Source organism: Hippichthys cyanospilos, chromosome 5 (genome assembly GCF_059441005.1).
Source record: "Hippichthys cyanospilos isolate Australia breed blue-spotted pipefish chromosome 5, RoL_Hcya_1.0, whole genome shotgun sequence".
Lineage (NCBI taxonomy): Eukaryota > Metazoa > Chordata > Actinopteri > Syngnathiformes > Syngnathidae > Hippichthys > Hippichthys cyanospilos.
This window is the reverse complement of record NC_142373.1, coordinates 9,227,153-9,244,222: the sequence shown is the minus strand read 5'-3', so window position 1 is coordinate 9,244,222 and position 17,070 is coordinate 9,227,153. Positions and strand designations below refer to the sequence as shown.

The following is a 17,070-nucleotide window of genomic DNA, read 5'->3' as shown; positions in this document are numbered from 1 at the left end:
CAACAACAGATGCATTTTGTTGATTAATTCATTTTCTACAAAGTAAATTTGGATCAGAATATGACTATTTTGGCCACATGGAGCAAATTAATATCAAGAAAAAAATTGGCTTGACATCTTCTCTAAGGTTTAGGAGTCCTTTAATATGTACTTTTCAGCAGTTAAAAAAAAAAAAAAAAAAAAAAAAAAAAAAAAATATATATATATATATATATATATATATATATATATATATATATATATATATATATATATTATTTTGACTATAACTAATTTGATGACTAAATTATTTCTTTTGTACAATTCATTTTGCCACTTACTATCGATCTGAAAATGGCATCTCATGTGCGCAAGGTTCACCTAACGGGGAAAGCAAGTTGGCCTTGATTGGTTGTTGTCGACAGCAAGTGGAAAAATATGTTTTTAAAGCCCCATGAGTTCTTCAAAAATAATTTAGTCATCAAATACGGTAATCAAAGAGAAAACACAAACTTTTTACTGTTGAAAAATAAGTTCACTATCCCTTTAATACTGTTATATTTCACCATTAATCACGCGCCATCATTTTAATCAAACTTGTTATAATTGCGCTGCCCCCAGCACCCACAATCAGCTCCCTCCCAAATGTTAGTTAAATACGTTAATTTCTCACTTTTTTTTAAATCAATCCAGGAATAAACTCACTTGAACCGGCGCTTACATTTGTCATTGTTATTATTTTCGCTGGAAGAAAGACAAAAGTCGGCGCAGAGATGCATTTACACAACTCTCGTGTAGGTGTACCAAACCAAGCGCTTGTGGAGCGTAGGTTCATATGTAGGTGATTTCGTGGCGGAGGCAAATAGCTCCCCGGTATTTCAATGCCTGCATGTATTACCCTCATTCAAAGGATTCCCGAGACTTCTAAGCGTTGGGGGTGGTGGGCATATTAGCAGTTCTATGAAGTGGAAGAACAAGCAAGGTTAATGAGCAAGAGTAGACAGAGCAGTGCTGACACGGGTGGAAGGGGGAAGGTACCCACAGCTGAATGCCTTTGTTTTTTTTTTTTTTCTCTCTTCTTCTTCTTCTTTACCGCATTTACCCTCCCAAGACTTTCAAACGCGAGATGCTAACATTGCGAGAACGGCTAGCGCCAACGCCTGCTCGCAACTCATCTGAGTGTAACTCTCAACCGCGCCTGGCAAAACGCCGCCCGTCTCATCTCCGCTCAGGCGGAAGTAAAATCTGGAAATAATCAGCTGGTGGAGACGGCGAGAAATTCCCCCACAAAACACTTTACCGCCACTGGAGCCCACTGCCCCTCAAGATTAGACTCAGGTACCTAATCCCAGGCGGCAGCTAACACCCCCCGCCCTGCCCCATCCTTCTCCTCGCTTTTCTTTCATGCGTCAGAGATGGCCAGCCATGGGGTGTCATTGGGGGCAGAGCGACTGCTGTGGCTGACACCTGCTGGGCGCTATAAATGTTGGGGAGGGAAAAAAACCAAACAAAACGAGCCGCCATTGTCGCTTTTACTGTAGTCTCCTTTCGCCGGCCACCCGTCCTCATAGGGTGACTTTAATGCGAGACGAAGGCATCTGCCGTCGCCCGGCCATTAGATAAGCGAAGGCTACAAATGACTCAACCGATTCTGCCCGTCGGCGTAGAGTTAGTCTTTGTGCGGCGAGCGACCATCTTGGCGTCCCACGGGGCGTGGAGGATAACGCCACGCCGGAAAACAATTGGAATGCTGGATTGTACGGTTTGATTCGATTCATCACGTGTGACAATTCAGAAGATACGCTTGAAGCAAAAAAATACACCATAGGAACAAAAACTAAGTCAAAGTGTCAAAAAAGGGTTAGCCCAACTTGTTGGATTATTTAGTCAAGGTTCAAGTGTTTTATTGCCCTATGCATAGTAGTACTAGAAAATGAAATGTGTATTCTGTTCACTTCCCCGAGCAGACTACGTTCCACAATCGAGCAAATAATAAAGTAGGCAATCAAACAAAACTAAACAGTCATAGAGCAATAAAACAAATCTTATCAGTCATAGAGCAATAAAAGCTGTAATGATGAACCACTAATAACTGAATAGATGTACATGCTGAGCATATTATGGAGTAGATGACGTGGAAGAAACTATATGCATATGAGAATGATATCATGTAGTGCGACGTGTATGTATTTAGCAACTTGTGCAGGATTTGTACTCATACTCACGTTATTGGAAACTCATGATTTTTTAATGTACACATGTGTTTACATAATGTATTAGATTAAAAAAAGCAGTGTGCCCAATGTCATGGCCCGCGAGTGTCTAATCGAATGACGGCTTTTAAAGTAATCAAGTAAACGACTGGGTCCTAACAGACCGGGACTCGCGCATTATTACAGCCCAGCAGCCGTGCAGGTGTTGTGAAAAATTGAGTTACGTCGCCGCATAATGTGCTCGTCGAAAGAAAATTGCGCGGCTAGAGCATGTAATTAATCTTTGCATCTGACCTGGTCAAATTCCTCTTAATAAAGCAATCGTCCCCACATGGTCGGATGCATACCGAGGGCTCCTGCTGAAACTCAACATTCCTGCGCACGTCAGAGAGACGGAGAGTTTTTGTTTGAAGCCGAGCGAGTCACTTGACAAACAGCTGAGTGGCCTCAGATTACACAGCACATTACCTCCTCCGTCTCACATCTTTCGATAGATAATCGGAAACAGAGCGTTTTGGAATCTTCACCCTGGAAATTTTGCCGCAATGACAGAAACAAGCCTCATTAACGAAAAAGTCATTCATACATTTCATTCCAAGAATCCTATTTTGAAAACTTAATCATAAAACTTTGGGAACGCAGACGAAGGCTGAGTATAATCCATATTATATTCGAAAAATCCAGTTAAATCACCAAACGGATCAAAAGTCAATACTCATCTTTATTGCATGGTTTGAATTGTGCAAAAATGTTTGCACGTATTCCAGCTCAAGAGTTTAAAGCGTCGCAGCATTCACATCTTTTTTCAAGGCTGTAAGCTGTATTATCACAAAAAAGAACACAGTGCATCAGAAGGAATATGTTCACCAACAACTCGTAATAGAAGAAAATGTATGCTGTAGACAGACTCTACTAAATAGGGGAAAAAAACTGTAACTTGTTGAAACTTACTTTGAAGACATTTGGGACTCTTGCACAACTACTCAAATATGCCGCCAAGTGTGCTTACTTTAAGCTATTAATCCATTAGTCCGAGTTGAAGTTTACACAAAAACATAAAGGCAATTCAAACCAAATACATGTATATTTTACCTTAAAAACGATCCACCAAACTATGTAATTTCATCAAACCAAATATATATATATTATTTATGAATGATTGTGCATGTGCTTTATGTGCAGTGTTTTTGAATGTTCACTAAAATAATCAATGAAATAAAGGGAGACACTAGAGGACGGTATGCAAGAATTGATTTAGCGTTTGAACTGCTGTAACTCCGCAGCATATACTGTCGGTGTTATGTTGAAAATATCCATCTATCCGCAGCTTTTCTATAAATATGTTGGTGCTAAACATGCAGGCTTGTTCAGTCTGTTGAAGGTAGGAAGTTGCTGTAAGCAGGCAATTAAAAAAAAAGTGTTTAAAAAAGATGCCCACATACATTCTTTCAGCGAAAATACCTGATGTTATGACCTGCAGTTTATTTGTGAGGAAAGCTGTTTTTTCTCTCACTTTTTGCTGCTTACAGTCCGAAAAATACGTTATATTAAATAGCGACAACAATATTATTTGTATATAGTGGTAAAAAGTGAAAGTAATTGACAAATATCGGGCAACTAGCCGATTGGTTTTAAGCAATGTAATACGGGCGAAATCCTGGCTGAATAATACCGGACAAGAAAGTTTTTGACTGTTGCCCGTTCGAATACAGCACACCAAACGGGGCCACGATTTTGCTTTCTATTTCCCCCTCCCTTCCGAGTCGGCTGTACTTTAACACCACAGCCGCGTCCGTTCTTTACAGATCATCTCCCCTGGATCTCCAATTTGTGTTTCTCTGACTGTTACAGGCAGCAGCGGCGCTTTAGCAGGCCTGTCAGCGCCCCGAGTTTCCCTCCGCACTGTCAAAGCGTGACACCTCCCATCCCATGCACTTGTCAGTCGATTGAAGAAAAAGTGGATTAATGTCAGTTTCGGGCAGCCTCACAAAGCAATGCCTCGCCTCTTACACGGGAGAGATTCTTGTTGAGACGGTCGTCCGTGGCATCTGGGAAGGGTGCGGAGGGAAAAGCATGGTGGGGGGTGAAGGTTGTAGGAGAGAGAGAGAGAGAGAGAGAGAGAGAGAGGGAGCGAGAGAGAGAGAGTGCTACAACACCTCAGAGATACCCACCAACGGGGTCATCAGACGTATGGGCTGTTCGGAGGCAGATGCTTAATCACACATAAGCAGCATCAGTGCGCCGACATTGCCGTGCCTTTTAGTGATGTGATGCCCGTGCGTGTGTGTTTGCAGCCAGAACAACCTCCCCCACTCCCCAAGCGCCCCCCCCTCCCCTGATTTTCCCAGGAGACACCCCGCAGAGAAAACGACAGGGCAGCAGAAATGTACAAAACCGCCAGCTTACACAGCCTCTCTTTGCTGAAGCCGTACACTGGTAAAACCGTGGCTGTATTAATCCTCACTGTCATGCTAATTAGGTGAGGTAACGCCACAAACCGTCATAGATGGACTTGTCGTTATTTTTGTTCGAGGGACGGAGCGATTTTCAATTCGTGGGCCGAAGTTGAAAAACAAAAATACGGATTACCCTTTAATTGGCCGATTTTTAACCCTCCTCTTATGTTGTGGGTAAAACCTGTGTACCCTTGTGCAGTGCTTAAGTCATTTTCTTCCACATCATTTTTACTGTATTTTATCCAAGGGTTGGCGGTAGTGTGATAACTTAAGTGGTCGTGCCATGTTGCAAATATTGTCACCATCTGGGTGAAATTTCAGCTCCCTAGTGTCTTCTTCCAACGCTTTCCCTTCATTTAAAATGCCTTTAACGTAAAGACCATCGGCTTGGACAATAATACTATACAAGGGTTAAACTTTGTGCAGTATTTTGGTAATTTTTGAATAATTTTATACCACATCTTATTTTGCAGTATTTTAGCCAAAAAATGACACACTCTTAAGTGGTCGTGCCATGTTGAACATGTTGTCACCATCTTGGTGAAATTTCAACTCCCTATTGTCTTCTTTCAATGGTTTCCCTTTGATTTGAAACACGTATGATTACTTGAACACCGCTGATGTCATTTTCAGTCGACGGCAAGTAGAAAACTGTTTTGAAGGTATGAATTGCACATCAAAAATAATCAAGTTATCAAATTAATTATGGGAAAAAATTACTTTTCACGACGACAAATGGCCCAAGTTTAGTTTTTGTAGGCCGACAAAAATAACGGTGACCGATTTATCGGACGATTAATATTTAAAACGATACTGAATGAAATAGCATGTTTTCACACAATTTCAACAGGTGTCAATTTTATGCCTGTAGTACATATTTCCCACAAATAGCAGGAGTAAATTAAGCCTTTCACTACAAATTTTCCTTTTTTGAAACTTGGCATATATTACTTGTTTATAAATCTAGGACACTTGAAAAATTTGTTTTAAAAAATCCCAATTCCATAGATTAGGTTACAGGCTGTGGGATTTTTTGTCCTGTCGGTATTTATAATAATAAAAACAAGAATATAAACGTGCTAGACTACAATCCCGCGAGAATAATTTGGAAGAAAATGACCCAAAAAATGTGAAAATACTGCACAAGGGTAAGACAAATACAAATCACTACCTAATTTTGCCTTTTTTCCATCAGTCACTATGGAACCTCTTGAATTAAAAAAACCAAACGATTTGGTCCCGTCGATTTGCCTCCTCCTCCGTGAACCAGGAAGTGAGCTGTTAATACAAGTCGCTTTTGTTCATGCTTCAACCTTGGTGGAACTCTTTGCTGCCATTTTAACTATCCCTGTAAGTGCATCTCTTTGGATTCAGCTCTTGTGCTGGCTCTCATTCAAATGTGCGTAGGCGTGTCAATATTGTGACTACTGAATGTATTCAAGACTGAAAAAAATGTTTGCCTTGCATCTTGAATAAAGGCTTTCAAATGACACGCCTACAAAGCGTTCCAATAACGTTTTACCAATACGGGTGCAGCAAATCTGTCGGCGGCCGCGAAGAAACTATTCCTTAATCCCATCCATTGTATTTGTAAACATGCGTAAAACGGGCTTGCTTGTCATTGGTGAGCTCTTCCTACAAACGCTTCCGCAGTTAACTCTAATTGGAGCCAGTAGAAGCGCTTGACGTAAACGCCGGCGACCCCCAGAAAGGCCACAACGAGGGAAACGTCACTCGCTCGCGCGTCGACAAAACCGCCGCTATCCCCGAGTGTAACTTCTATACATCAACGCACAGATTTACCGGCGAGTCTTTATGTGGATGTTTGACAAAGGTTAGGCACGGAGAATGCTTTCTTGTCATAGGGAAGGTCATCTTATGTGTTTACTTGAAAACTTCGTCATGGTGAAGAAGTAAGGTATGGAAATCCAGTTTAATGCCAGCTTAGTTATTTCCATGCTCTTATTTTGTCGTATAGAAAAGCGACTTACAGGTTGGATTGCCCCCCTTTTTTTAAATGTACATTTTCGCGTCGACAATTCAAGGCCTCTTCTGTTTGAAAGTGGAACAAATCAAATCGGCTCAACTCAGCGGGATTACAATTTGATTTGTTATGGTAGAGGGGATGATGCCGAGACTTATTTTGTTGCCATTTTAATGATCTTGTCGGTGGTGTAAATGTGTCTCTTAGTTCTAAGGTAGATTTGAAATGGATCTCAATTATTTTCAAAATGGAAAGATTTGATTCGTTTCAATTTGACGCACTTGCAGTTTCAATACATTAGGATTTATTAAAGACATAAGTGTATTAAATTATATGTGTGCGTGTGTGTGAGACGCATTTTCTCAAAATCAGGCTTTTGTCTCTGAAAATGAAATAATCTATAAATCAACAAAATATTTATAAGTTAAAGAACCCCCCCAAAAAGACACATTTAGAGCAATTTGAATGTTGCCAAGTTGAAATCCCAAATTTTGAGAAAAACACAATTAGTTTTGGCACATTCATGGCATATAAGACTCCAACCAAATTGAATTTTTCCGCTGTGATATGAAAAGTCTTCAAACGGTATCAAAATATGGCTTGAGTCGCCTATTGTCGTGATCTCTAATAGTCCTAAAAAAATTCAGTCACAATTGTTTTCAAGGGAAGCCTTTCTGTCGATTTTAAATGGATTCAAATTACCTTTCGACTGCATATGTCCTATATTTTCTTTTTTGTTGTTGTTTTTTTTTTTTACCTGTAGTTCCCTGGCAGAAATTCAACGCATTTAGTTTTTCTCATTGACACGGAGGGCGTCCAGCACACCCACCACAAGGTTCCCGGCCATATGGATAGAAGATATTTGCGGCAATTATTTTGGCTATTTGTCTTCCTTTTTCGAGAGCGTTTGGAAGTGTGTACAGCGCGTTAATATAGCATTCCTCCAAGGCTAAGAGCAGGTGGGCCGTCCTGCATGAAGATGAGCGCGCAGTGTATGAAACCATTAGAAGTGGTCGATTTAAAGTTGTGACAGTTCAAGGAAAGCGGGGGCCGTAACATATTCAGAATGGCGCTGCGCAAGGTCGCCGTTTTAGTACCTCTTCATGTCTATGCACCCAGGCAGACAAGGATGCAGCACATTTCATTTGGGAGCGCCGGGGAAGACAATGCGGAGCCGTGACTTGTCTAGACGCCCGGCGCTCGTCCTTAGCGCGCCGGCTCGCTAACGGCCCCTGCATTGAAATAAATCTAAGAGCGAACGCGCGCCTCTGTCAAAGAAGGAGCCCGGCAGCCGTACAAAGGAAGGCTCGGCGCTTGCTTTGTAACGCGGCGGGTTTACGTGGCGATCCATAACATGGGCTCGGACTTGGCTGATTGACCCGCATTCCCGAGCCCGTCCGCTCTCTCCTGGCCACACCTGGGGCCCGGCGCCGGCGCGCGGCTGTCAGCGGCGATCGCCGCGGCCCCGCGATTGATGACAGCTATTCACTGATGAAGCTGTATTCATCATTCCTGTCCAGGGCTGCACTGACCAGATGGACCCTGACCATCCATCCGCTGTCAGGGACACATCTGTTCCCGTTGTTGCTTAGAGTACTAACAAGTCACCTGCTCCGTGAAAGGCTGGTGTCGCACACGGAGCCATGGCAAAGACACAGAAACGCGCTCCGCTCGGCGCCGCGCTATTTGGGCATCTTTGTTTCCGCGCCGGCGAGGCCGTACCGACGTTGTTGCCGTCCGCCGTTGTGTTTTTACTTCAATCCGTCCCGTCGCTCTTTGGTTTTAGACCCGGTACAGCCATGACGTGGGAAGTGATGCGTTACAATTTTACTGCCTTCATGGAATCACTTTTTAATCATTTACAAATACGCAATATCGTTTTGCTATTCTTAACCCAGTTTTTCTTAAACCGAACCGTCCCAGTTTCATATGCGCCTTCACCGAACCCTTGTGAAAATAGCTTTTGTTTTTTTCAAATTCAAGATACAGGGATATGTTTAATTATTGGTGCAAAAAATAGTTGCATATTCGGCTCAAATCCAAAAGGCTCAGATCCACGAATCCAAAGGAGGGATTCATGAAAAGACGTAAAGCTGTGTCTCACGAGAGCCGTACTCATTCGAATGGTGAAACAGGCATACCGCCGAACCCCTGAGGCCGACTCAACAAATCCCTACAGTTCGATCGAACCCAAGTTAAGAGCTATTGCCGTAACCCTTTTGCAGCTTATAAATACGGCTTTATTATTGTTTTAAAGCGGTTCCGCTGCCCATCCGACTGATAATTTCTTCATGTTTGGCGGGCCGGATTAAAAAGCTTAACGGCCTGCACGTGGCCCCTGCGCCGTAGTTTGCCCGCCCCCGATTTAGACCATTTTCTTCCACGTCATTCTGGCAGCATTTTAGCCAATTGATGCCAGACGTCCGGTAGCGAGATAACTAAGTGGTGGTCGTCACCATCCGGGTGAGATTTCGGCCCCCGAGTACAAAAACGTTCCCCCGTTTGAGAACCGCTGCAAACACATCTTAGAGTCTGAGTGTTCTGCCGCGGATCGAGACGAGAACGTCATGGCGATATTGACCCGCATCCCGTTCAAGTTAGCGTTTGCTCACAGAGTTTGGCCGAAGCTCAGCGCTGTCAGCCTCTCGGGGTGCGCGCTTAAGTGCTTTGCTGGTCTATTTAGCCGTTCTGACTTCATCAGGCTCCCTGAGAGGAGGCTGAGTGTGCCTGAGGAAGCCCCCGTGAAGTTCTTCATTGTCTTAAGACTCAATTGTAATCACCTTACTCAGCGTGACTGACACAAGAGCTCTCTGGCATGATTGAAAGTATTGATCTTTTGGCAGCTCTCACAAGACATTTCAGAGCTCTCCAAAAAAAAAAAAAAAAAAATCTCTTCATCTCTCTTGATCAACTGATCAATAATTAACATTAGGACAGTAGGGCTTTCGCCATGTGAGACTGTTTTCAGCCACCTGCAGCCGCCCGCGTTTCCCACCGGAGAGGAATCTGCTGAGTAAAGCTGAACCGCTGGCGTGGGGCAGTAAAAACAGAGAGGAAGGCCAAACTGCAGTGACTTTCACATTCATAAGCCGCACGCAGCCCGGCCGGCCTGTCCGGCGCCCTTCGCTGTCGTGCAAGATCGGCAATATTTCTGTCACCTTGAGAGATGGGAACCGGCCAAGTGCCTTTGGAAACAACATGCGTTTTCACAGCGCGCCCCGTTGCGGCAGAATCAACGTGTTAATCGCCTGATAATTGCCGTTTTAAGAGAAGAACACCGCTCGGGCGGGGGCGGGGGGGATAACGGTGGGCGGACGGACGTGATGCGCTTTGTCCATTAGCTTCTGCCTGTCGCCGCATCACGAGAACAATTAGAGATGTCCTATATAGCGTGGAAAATAGCCGATACGGAATTCATTACACAAGCGACGGCGCGAGGCCCGGTTAGCCCATTTCGAGGCGTTGGGAGCTAAACGGCCTTGTTAAAACTGTATTTGCGACACATCTTTTCCATGGCAACGCAGTAATGACAGCCTCGCTTGGCTGGAAAAAAACCACAGCGGGGTTGTTTAGCGCCGCCACCCCCCCAACAGGGCTGCCCCTAAGTGGACCGGGCTGGAGAGCGGGGTTACGCACGTGTCACCGTCTGATACCCACAGCATGAAAATATGTCTGCACAAAATCTATTAGCGGCGGAATTCTCCTGCCCAATCTGTCCCCGAAACCAAGACGCTAACCTTCGTAACGGCGCGCGACGATAGCCGGAAGGTTGCTCGGGTCGGTAATGAGCGCAGCCGGTTGTTTGTCTAAACGCCGTGAACCCCGAGTCCAAGGCCACGTGTCAAAATAGAAAATGCACTTTTATGATTTATTTCAATCGTCAGCTGGACGCCGATATTCAAAATGTAGATTTCCGTTCATTGGAATTTATATTAAAAACCCTCATCAGTAGAGTATAGGAATTGGGGAGTTGCCAGTGGGAGTTAACATTTTTGACCGGAAACGTCTTTGAACGCATTTAACCCTTATGTGCTATTTTGATCATTTCTGGGTCATTTTCTTCCACATCATTCTCACACTTTTTGCAACCAATAGATGGCAACCTCCCGGTGGTGTGATAACTAAATGTTTGCGCCATTTCCAACTTTGCTATATTGTCACCATCTGCGTCAAAATTCAGCTCCCGACTCCCTTCGTTCCGTGTCATCTGATGTAAAGATCAAAAGTTTGCACAGAGGTTAAACACGTTTGAGTGCATTTGCAAGTATGTTAAACTTATTTATGTATTTTTCTTCTTTTTTTTTTTTTCCTCCCCTACTGCCATTGTTCCGTAATGGTAAGTCCTTTGCTCTCTCCCACTCCCCAAAATTGCATTTAAGAAATCTTGATGGTTTTCTTATTATGCTCATTTTCTTCCCATAAGAAAATGCGCAAGACAGTATCCGGTGACATCATGGGTGAAGAACGCCGTGTCTTTATCATTCGGCGTCCAATAACTTTCAAATGTATTTGAAAATAGCTGGCCTCATTTTTTTTTTTTTCTTGGCAAAGCAAGTGTTATTCACAAAATTTGAAAGATAGCACATTATCTATCGCTTGTGCGGCAAATTCTTTTCAAACTTTGTATCGTATCATTGGTTTGTGATTGGCAGATGATTGGCAAGAATGACTTTTTAACGTCAGACTGTTGCGCGACTGCTAATTTCCGCCGTGGGTAAAAGCCGACTTGTAGAGATTTTCACTTTTCCACCAGTGAGACAAGTGTGTTTCTTAGCAGAATAACAATCATTTTAACCTGAACCCCATGATCTAACTCACTCCCTTCTCTGCAGTATGCAGCCAACAAGCCCTTTTAGTTGTTATGATTTGAGCTACTGGAGGCTTTTAGTTGGTAAATACTGTCTGAGTCAAGCCCTTACTGTCTTATTTTAGTTTGCTTAAAGCTATGACACCTTACATTAGCCCCGCTACGTCTTTATTAAACCTGCGCTTATTTGTTTTTTTGAGATATTCTCTTGAGAGATGTTTTTTTTTTTTTTTGGCCCACCGCGTGGTTGACATAAAAAATATAGGACCGAAAAAATGACACCCAATTTAATTAGTTGTGTTAAGCTAACACAGCAGCTCCAACAAAGTTCTCACAGAAGGCTTTGCAGTGGGTGGCGCCTTTGTCCCCAAAACCTGTGTTGGAAATGGCGACAGGCTCAGTCGCAGCTCGTTAAGAAAAAATCCCAAACTTCTGAAAATCACCTTTTGAATAGCCGTTGGAATCATTGGGATGATTGTAATTTGCCCAATAGGGTAAGGGTACTCCAACATCAAGCCAGATCCTCTTCTGCGGAAGCTTCCCTGTGTTTGCGGTGATTGCAACCTAATGATACTGATCGACAGTGCGATGAAACTCATCAGCTAATTGCTGTATAGGAAGGTCACCCCACAATTTAAAGCACCTCAACCTCCGGGGGGTGTGCGCCGAGAGACTTAACGGACGCGTAATCAAAAGTAGTTTCTCACCCGAACGCATGCTTTTACACGGGCGTGGCAGTGTGAAATATTACTATTTGCGGTATCTGCTGCTTGTGTGGTTGCAAGAGCAAGTACGCGGCGGTGTGTATCCTCCACACGCTCGCGCCCGTCGCCATTCAAATCCTCATTTTCAATACAGTGATAAAGTTAGCGATGATGACAATGGCGAGGAAAAACAGCGGCTTCCGCACCAACCTTGAGTTCTTTTCACGTTTACAATTGCTCTCCTTTTATCAATCCGCCGTGTTTGCAAAGGGCGCAATTCAGTCGTTTTTAAGCCCTACTCAAATACGAAAAAGACGAACTTTAGCCGCGCGCTGTTCAGTGGCCTTACATTTAATATCAAAACAAACTAGTCATGAAATTTCCACTTAAACATGGGATAATATGATAAAAACCAGGTCTTTATTTCGTTCCATTTATCTCTATATGGAACAGAAAATCCAATGCGACACTTGACTGTAGGTCAAGAAAGGATTCTATTGAAACCGGGGGAAAAAAACCACATGGAAGCATTCAGTCATGTTTGATAGAAAAGAACTTGCTTTATTCATCTCACAGAGGGAAATTGTGCATGTCGTAGCAGGGAAGAATAAATAAAAACACACTGTGGAAGCTGGTCAGGTTGAAATTTCACATTTTTCACCGTTATCACTCACTCATTCATTCATAATGATTTCAGTTTTCTTTTCACCATGCATTTCTCCCAAGCAAAGAAAATTTGCCACGTTACAACCCAAATAATAAAGAAATGTCATAATAAAGCCTATAAATGTTAACCCTGGGGGGAAAAGTGTTTTTCGTGTGGTGTAGTGTGGCTTGCAAATTTCTATTTTTCATCTCCGCTTATAACTAAGGCCACTTATAGCATTATATAATAATGTTTATAATAAGACAAATAGAATGAGACAATTCAAAGATATAGCCACCATGATTTAATGCTACTATTCGATTCATTGTGTTGCTCCTTATAGCGTGCTTGACCTGGCCACCGGAGGGCAGTATAATGCAAGAAATAAAAGCACAAACAAACAAAAAGAGTCATTTGACAACTACTGTAACTCAAGCGGATTACAAATATATAACGGTGATATCGTGTGTCCCCGTCAGGCTGCTGATCCAAAGTATTAGCCGATCAATGGTGTTTTCCAGAATGTGCTAGCACGAAGCTAACAGGAGCCTTCTTAAGGCAAAAGGTTTTTTTAAAGACTAGTTTGACAACAAATGTTAATTAGGAGTGACAATTTGAACAAGAACGATTACTAATTAATTATAACGTCTTTATCTTGTTTTTGTTTTGGTCCTAAATTCATGTAATTACTTTAGCACAGACGCTAACAAAGAAGCATGCGGGCTAGCCGCAGTTTTACGGAACGTTAAAGTAGGTTATCATAAATAGGCAATTTTGGTTTTCCACGTTGATTTTTTTTTTTTTTTTGAAAGGAGCAATTACAACAGACTTTTCCTTTTAATCACAATATGTTTCGTGAGTACATTTGGAGTATTTAATGTGTCGATTTATTCGCCTTCCACGTTTCGGTGCCCTCCCGTGTGAATGTGTGCATGAGCTTGAATACATCATGCACTCCAGGGATGTCAGCGCTAATGGAGGCTGAGGCAGTCGCGCTCGTATTGATTGCTCAGACCTACAGATTATTGCTGTGAAGAGTGACCAACAGCGGCTCGCGGAGGTAGAGGAAAAAAGAAAAAAAAAACCTCCGCGGCCGACAAGAGTCCGGCCGCACTACGCCCAGGAGCAACACGTTTAATTGTTTGTGGTGTTCTCTGGCCCCTACTGCCGAGGGCCCTTGGGGGATGGAGGCTAGAACAGGCGCTGACCTTTACAGCCTCATTCACACGTAGACTGGGAAATGTATCAGTGATCCTTCCTTCACAATGGCTCCAATTACCGGACACCAACAAAATCGGGGCTCTAATGTATTGCGATGGGAACGGTCTAGCCTTCAGAGAAGAAAGTGCAACTTACGAACGGGACTCCGCAAATTGTGTGCCAAAAACACAAACTAGTTACTGGGTTCCGTTGTCGTCGTCAATTTAAAAAAAATGGTAATTCCACATTTAACTGCTAGGGGGCAGCACGCAGGACCAAAGGGAGAATACTGCACTGTATTTCAACTTGACTTGTAAATCAAATCAAATTAAAACTTTTTTTTTCATTTGAAGTCATCAACACATTTCTCAATTATTGACGCATGCTTTGAGATGATAGGATTAGTTGGTTTGGAAAATTGGGGACTTGTTTATTGTAAACACAGTAGTATCGACACTTATACCTGCATTTAACTGTGTTTTTATGATTTAAAAAAATCATTTAAGGATCCTAAAGTATGTCAATAGGGTGTTCCATCAAGGATGTCCCTTATTGCGGGTGTGTTGTTGAACGTAAGCCACGCAATGGCGAGGGGGCGTGACTGTCTATCACCATGACTTTTCTGCCACACGGACGGCGACAAGGACTACGGGACGGTGAAAAATTTGTCTCGCGTCGGTATCCGAGCGCATCAGCATTCAGCTCGGCGGTTTGCAATTATAATGAATATTAATGGCTGTTTTCTCATACATAATATTCTCATAATGACTCTACAAAGTAAATGCAGCCTTCCTACAACAACCATTTATCATAACTACCAAGCAAAGCAGTAACACTGTCATCCACTAAGGAGATAAAGCCATCAGCCGCTTTATTCCCTTGTAATTCCAACACGTGACTGAGGAAGTTGCGGTTTTACGAAGCGAATGATATGTTTTTACAATCGAGCCGGCCGCGATAAACTACCCGCGTTTACGTATTAGCGCAATTACGTAAGATGAATAGGACGCTCTCTTTAATATATTGCGGTGACTAAACAGAAATGGGGTGGCGTGTTTGTGCCGGGACTTTTGTTTCCGTGCACACTTGTGTCAAATGCCTTTTCCCTTGAGCCATTAAAACAGCGGAGGAGCCCCGGCTCAATCCTCACAGACATTATCTGTGAGCGAGCCAACCCGCTTTGGGAATTGGGAAAGCCAAGGGAGAAATAGACTTGGAATAGAAGGCCCTGGCAAATTCCATTTCACAACTGAAGTGGTCTACTTGTGAAAGATCATTTGGTTTGGAGTGAGTAAACAGAAGGGACTTCATCGCTCTCAATGAGTGGCGCGTGTGCGAAAGCTGCGGATTACAGACCATCGGGAAGTCTTGGCGCTGTTTGGAAAGGCGGAAGCCTGTCAAAATGAATGCGGCTTCCATCGCGCCGGAGTCTCGTTTTCTTTTTGTCCGATGGCCGTGGATGGATCTTGGGAGACTTGTTGAGGATTCAACAAGTCAGTGTTTCATTTGGATAATAAAAGCCCGGGAGGTTTGCGCACTTGCCCTTACATTAATTCCAGAATACCGAAGAAAAAACTAGCAGGGAACGCTGTTTGAAAGATTCTAGTTCGACAGGCCTAATTCACGAATTGATATTTGACGTCTATAGCTGTCAGTGGCAGCAGATGAGTTCCTTTTGATTGGTTGTAACCGCGTGAGTTTACCTTCCCCGATTTCGGTCGGGGGCGGACAAGCGCCAAACGTGCCCAGTCTACTCAAAAAGAAGAAGAACAGGAAGTGATTGACCTCACAGGAAGTTAATATACACACACACACACACACACACACATAATATTCAGATGTAACATTATGTTTAGTTTTAAACACTGCTCAGTGTTTTGACCATTTTGGTCGTTTTCCTCTCCATAATTTTTGTTGTATTTTAGCCGAGGGATGCCACATTCCTGGTAGTGTTATAACTTAGTGGCCGTGCCGTGTTGAAATTTGACATGTTTTCACCATATGGGTGATATTTCAGCTCCATACTGTCTTCTTTCAATGTTTTCTTTTTGATTTGAAATGCCTTTGATGTAAAGATCAAAGGATTGGACAAAATACAGCACAACATTTAAATAGTTATTGCTAGCGCGCTAATGTTAATCACGATTGCTAATTGGTTTGCATCGGCAAATTTTGGCGTCTAAAAATTCATTTGGATCGAACATCATCTAATGAGTAGTTATATCCACTCACTTCAAGAGTACATGTATTTATTTATTAATACTTTAATTGGGATGTACTGTCGAGGATGGGGGCATTATTTGATATAATAATCGATATAATAATCGTTTTTTGAAAAGATTTGAGAGTGACAGCCCGAGTTTGGTGTTTAGTTTAGTGAGTTGTGTCCCACGGGATCTCCTTGTTAGTGTATGTTTTTTTGTTTTATATTTCTGTACATTTTACTCGTTACCGATGGAAGAGGCTTCCGCAGGGCCTGCACACCAGTTGCAACTTGTGTGGGTTTGTCCGCATATGTTCTCTTGCTGCTCCTGCTGCTTTCAAAAGGATCCAACAAACAACATTTTTCAAGTTTGCGACTACTTGCAATCCTTGCTCCGCTACTTCAGATATTTCACCCAAAAGAGTTGTTTGAAATATTACTTCCGTTCCGTAGTGAGGAGGGAAAGCCAGTTTGGCCATTATCCAATTTCTAAAAACTTTTTCTCGCCCTGAAGTATTCTTTGTGCATATAATACAATAGCGTTCTCTTTTCTTTCATACAATAGAGCGTCAACAAATAAGCATATGGCAAAGTGGTGTGGACATAAGGTTTTGTTAAATCAGTGTCTGCCAGTGTGATAATCATTGTAAAACAGTGTATTTCTGTTTGCAGAAACTACTTGGACATTTTGTGGTCATAAGACGACCGATGTTGCTGAAAAGTAAAGTCGACAAGCACAAATAGAATCTCAAGTTTGTTTTGTTTTTTTCCCACAGCAAGTGGAATATTTTACACAGGGTTGGCATGGTAGCAACTCCGATGTTCTTCACACTTAATTCATATGGCCGCGTTGAGCCGGCCGGTTCCTGGCTGTCGGA

At 42.8% G+C, this 17,070-nt stretch overlaps 1 protein-coding gene across 1 annotated transcript in view; it reads left to right on the top strand.

Annotated features, from left to right (window-relative positions):
* fign (fidgetin) overlaps window positions 1-17,070 on the top strand; it is a 58,840-nt gene that overhangs the window by 3,011 nt on the left and 38,759 nt on the right. The gene's annotated exons all lie outside the window — the stretch shown is intronic.